Genomic DNA, 6,000 nt, shown 5'->3' on the forward strand with positions numbered 1-6,000 from the left:
TGTACGAGATACCTTGTTAGATATTTCTCAGGTTGCTTTTAAAGTAACTTCAGAACTCTTGAATTATGTTTCAATGGCAGAGAAAATCACATCAATAGTTCAATAGCTTCATTTAATATCAGAGAAATGTATACAATATACATCCTGAAATTCTTGTTCTTCACAGACATCCACGAAAACAGAAGAGTGTCCTAAAGAATGAGTGACAGTAAAAACGTTAGAACCCGAAAGTCCCCCTACTCCCCCCTCCCACACTCAAGCGGCAACAAAGCAATGACCCTCCCCTCCCCCACTTACTTCAGCAAAGAAAAGCATCAGTACCCTCCACCAACAAAGCAAGCTATAGCAAAGCTCCCAATAAAGATCATGATCTGCAGTACAACAAAAACTAGTCATTATCTGGACAATTCGACATACCACAGGCTAATAAAGGGAAAAAGAGGTGGCCCCTTTCATAGTGAGAAGGGAAACATAACAAAACAACCTACTGATTTACAGTGTTAAAAGTCTGTCATGCCGCTTTTTTTTAGTTCTCTGACTTATGAATCATCAACAAACTCCTCCCCCCATTGAGAGAATGCGACCTGCTGAGTACAGAGCCTCCGACAGTTGATCTGCTGGTCCTGATGTTCCGTTTTTCTCCTGCGGCACTTAGTCGGTGGCATCGTCATAGAATCAGCCTGTCCACAGGGCCACAAAACCTCGGAACCCTGAAGGTGCGCTCTCTTCTAGGCTGTGTCCTTGGAATTTTGAAAAGCGACTGGTCGTGAGCCCCCAGGAGCGGGTCCCACCACCGTAAGGAGGCAAAGTCCTAGAAAGCCCCATTCACTCTGGGGGGGAAAAAAAGACATCAAAGATAGAAATTAAACTGTTTTTGCAGATAAACTCTAAGGAGTTGCCATTGAGCACCATTGTAACTCCACCTCCAGCTACGTGAGACCATCTCTAAAATAATTCTAAAATGCTACAGTCCTTTTCTGGAATATATTGTCTATTATCTCACAAATCAGAGAAAACAAACTTCAACATATGATGTTTTCTGCAATGGTGAATTGTTTTTTGCTTCAGAATAGATGGAGTTACTATTTTTAATTTCCATATTATCAAGCTAGATTGAAACAATGTGTAGTGAGCCCTGTTGGAAAGTGGACATTTGCAGCAGGTTTATATATCCTGTTTACTAGTTTTACCTACTGCAATTGATCTACACTTCTAAATGAAAACTTGTATCTAAAAGCAAGAAACTGGAAAGTATATGTTCAACTATATTTCAACAAATTAATAGGTAAAAAATCCAAAAATGTTCATGGTTATTTTCAGCAAAATGATTAGTTTACCCCTTGATCCCCTCCACTGCATAAGCCTGCTGCTACAGTACAATTTGATCAAATCAACTGAGCCAAGTATACAAGAATATCACCAGTATACATGAAAAAATAACTTGCTACATCAATAAAATGACAGCTTCCCGAATCGTGTAGATTTGTTAAAAGGCAGCACCACTTGACAAATTTGATAGCTTTCTGAACTAATCCATGAGATGGTTAAAGGGAATGCAAATGTATATGTAATCTTCATTCAATAAGTCGATTTATTTACGTTACAAAATTGAAGACATGTTTAAATGGAAAGGTATTTGCTTGATACATACTGCACATAGGTGACAACAATGAGCCAAAGACCGGAATATAGAATTGCAGAGCTATATATTTTTTAATCAGTTATGTTTAGATTTGAATACATTTCTTTTTCCCTGTTGACATTTCCCATTCCCCAAGGTTTTCCCTTCAGACCACAGTGTGGAAATCATCTGTAATTCCTCTATTCATCTATAGCAAAACAATTCCCGTATCCCCTCAAAGAGGCGTACAGTCATCTACCTTGGCTGCTTCCAAAACCAAGTCCTTACTAAATTCACTGAAATAGGATGTTTAGCCTGTTTCATTCTATTCCCTTCTCCTCTCAATCCTAACTAAACACATTTATGCTGCTTGATTCCACTATTACTTCCACATTGGCAACTGGATCCTCGATTTTCTCACTGGCAGACTCCAGTGAATACAGCTTGGTAACAACATCTCCCCTACATTTACCATCAATGATCTCTATTTTCTCTATACAGCTGCGTGAACCAACCATTGCTCTCAGCAGAAAATTTTTACACAGCTTGAAAACTGTGCCACTTTAATATGCACATCAAACAAACATGGACTACAACTCACAACACAAGTAAACAATGCCAGGCAGTCAAAACAATTGATGAACAGTGGCAAAAGTAAAACATTTTGACCAGATGGCATTGGCATTCATTGGTTTATTAACAGTAAGGTACTGACTTCCATTTTGTGTTTATTTGTATAATTTGTAACAGCGTTGTAACTATAAACACAATGTGAATATGTTGAAGCTCTAAAATGTTTCAAAGTAAAGGTTGTGGTATGTTTATTATTTAGAAAATGTATGGATTATTTTCATTAAAACCATTACAGGGTACTTCACATTTATATTAACATAGATTTCAAAATTTTATTAGCATTATATAAAATTACAGCTGCACAGCAGCAAAGGCTATGTGCATGGGAGCATTACAGTTACTGTGCAGTTTAGAAGGAACAGTGTTCACTAGTAGCACAGGTTCACCCCAGGACTGTGTGTCTAGCCGTCTGCTGTACTCACTTTATACCTATGATTGTGTGGTTCAGTACAGCTCTAATGCTACAGTTAAATTTGCTGATAACAACGTTGTTGTTGGCTGAATCAAAGCTGGTGACAAACTGGCATATAGGACAATTAAAAATCTGTTTGGTGCCACATCAACAGCCTCTCACACAACATCAGTAAAACCAAAAAATACTGATTATTGACAGCAGGAGGAAGAAACTGAGAGTCAATGAGCCAGTCCTCAGTAGGGGAACAGAGATGGAGAGAGTCAATAGCTTTAAATTCCTTGTTGTTAACATATCAGAGGATCTGTCCTGGCTCCAGCATGTAAATGCTGTTGCAAAGAAGACGCAACAGTACCTCTATTTTCATAGAAATTTGCATAGACTTAGCACACCATCTAGAACCTAGACAAAGTTCTATAGGTGCATGGTGGAATGTGTACTGACTGGTCGTATCACAGCTTGGTATGGAAACACCAGTGCCCAGGAATGGAAAAAGTGGTGGGTAGAGCCCTGTCCATCACAGGCAAAGCCCTCCCCACCATTCTTTACACTTACATGGAGCGGTGCCACAAGAAAGCGGCATCCATAATCAAAGACACCCATCATCCAGGCATTGCTCTCTTCTCGCTTCTACCATCGGGCAGGAGGTATAGAAACATTAAAGTTCAGGAAAAGTTATTACTCTTCAACCATCAGGCCTCTAAACCAGCATGGATAATTTCACTGACCACAACTCTGAACTGATTTTATGACCTACACGCTCACATACAAAAACTCTTACAACTTTTTTTATTTCCACAATCTGTCTTTTGCTCATTAGTTGTTTGTCAGTCTTTGCTTATGCATGTTTTTTTGTAGATTCTATTGCATTTCATTGTTTTTTCTCTATAAATTTTTGCAAGTAAATATATCTCAGGTACTTTGTACTTTAATAATACATTTACTTTGAACTTTGATCTCTGCACACAAAAGAAAAAAATTCACCTCATCCACCCCTCTCCTGCATCTCTCTCCAAATAGAGAGACTCAAGTGTGCAGTTATTCAGCTATGGAATATTAGACAGTAAGTTTTGTTTTAAATCCTATCGCTCCTGAAACTAAACCTTGGATTGTTCTTTTAATAGCCTCTTTAACATATCTCACTCGCTTTTTGTTAACCCTAATATCACTTTGTTCCTCCACTCCGTTTAGATTACAATCCAAACAATGTGGCTTCAATGTGCTTCCAAGCAAAAGGCATTATGTTGGAGTTAATAGGTTAGAGTACAGATTGAACTCTTCCTAAAACAGACATTGCTAGCCTGTTCAAAACCAACCTGCTTCATTCGTAAATTGTAGAATCTTCAACTTTTAATGGGAATGGCGCTATTAATTATACACTCACTTCATGAGAACCAATCATGCTTAGAAGTATGTTTGTTATTTTGTTTACAAGTGACTTCGACTATCAGTTAAAATTCAAGTCAAACCAGCCACACCATCTCCAAAAAAAGGCCATTTTGAAATACAGATATGTTAGAATAAGTTACTTAGTTTTAAATACTGGTTGAATATTTGTTGGATATTACATTTTTAAAATTTAAATTGGACCATAAGACAAAGGAGCAGAAGTCGGCCATTCGGCCCATCAAGTCTGCTCCACCATTTTATCATGAGTTGATCCATTCTCCCATTTAGTCCCACTCCCCCGCCTTCTCACCATAACCTTTGATGCCCTGGCTACTCAGATACCTATCAATCTCTGCCTTAAATCCACCCAATGACTTGGCGTCCACTGTCGCCCATGCAACAAATTCCATAGATTCACTACCCTCTGGCTAAAAAAATTTCTTCGCATTTCTGTTCTGAATGGGCGCCCTTCAATCCTTACGTCATGCCCTCTCGTACTAGACTCCCCCATCATGGGAAACAACTTTGCCACATCCACTCTGACCATGCCTTTCAACATTTGAAATGTTTCTATGAGGTCCCCCCTCATTGTTCTAAGCTCCAAGGAATACAGTCCAAGAGCGGACAAACGTTCCTCATATGTTAACCCTCATTCCGGAGAGATCAAGTCAACCAGCAGGGCTGTAGCTGAGGCAGCAGAGACAGGATCAGCATGGGCGTGAACCAAGTACGTCCAGAGAGGCAGAGAGGCAGATAGTCAGACAGTGTATACATATCTTGCAAACCCTTTGGTGGTTGTATAGACACCTGAAGAGCAGACTATCCGTTGGATGGAAGTGACCAACGACTCTGATAGAGGCAGATGCCAAGTTTTTAAGCTCACCAGTGGGAGGTGGTGCTTTAGCACTGCTGGCCCACCACCTCGAGGGAGTCTTGATCATAAGCGGGCCGAAACTCCTGAAGACAGGTGGCAGATCAACTGATGATCCCACTGGTGATAGCACAGGACAGCTAACGTCTTAGTCCAAGTGTATTTTTTTAACTCTCTGCACCCTCTCCAACGTCAGCACATCCTTTCTTAAATAAGGAGCCCAGAACTGCCCACAGTACTCCAAGTGAGGTTTCACCAGCGCCATATAAAGCTTCAAAATCACCTCCCTGCTCCTATACTCTATTCCTCTAGAAATGAATGGCAACATTGCATTCACCTTCTTCACCACCAACTCAACCTGAAGGTTAACTTTAAAGTATCCTACAGCAGGACTCCCAAGTCCCATTGCATCTCAGAACCTTGAATTCTCTCCCCATTTAAATAATAGTCTGCCCATTTATTTAACAAGACAGTTAACAATTAAACAAGAAGCTGTACATATATACAATCGAGACAAATATTTTTTAATTTCTTTTAAGCTAGACATGTTCTCTTCTCATTGTTACCATCAGGAAGGAGGTACAGGAGCCTGGAGGCACATACTTAGTGATTCAGGAACAGCTTCTTCCCCTTTGTGATTTGATTTCTAAATGGACGTTGAACCCATGACATTACCTCACTACTTTTTATTTCTGCTTTATTGCACTATTTATCTTAAACTAACACTTTAATATACATGTATATACATACTTACTGTAATTCAGGGTTTTTTCCTATATTTATCATGCATTGCATTGTACTGCTGCTGTCGAAGTATTTTTGTCCAGATTTATAATACTACCAAGTTATGTAATTACATTTTCCTTGACCACATAATAGAGCCCTTCATTTTTCAACCTTTCAAGCTTATCACTCCACACAGATAAGTTTCTGGCTCTTTCACTTTATTTTCCAACTGCAGTAGGTTTTGCTGTTTAACTATAAATTGATGCATAAAATTAAAGTACAGCACGCCTGTCATGATCTATTGTCCCATTCTTCAGAATTCCCAATGATTTTGGCATTTTGCTCACC

Source organism: Mobula birostris, chromosome 5, assembly GCF_030028105.1.
Source record: "Mobula birostris isolate sMobBir1 chromosome 5, sMobBir1.hap1, whole genome shotgun sequence".
Classification (NCBI taxonomy): domain Eukaryota; kingdom Metazoa; phylum Chordata; class Chondrichthyes; order Myliobatiformes; family Myliobatidae; genus Mobula; species Mobula birostris.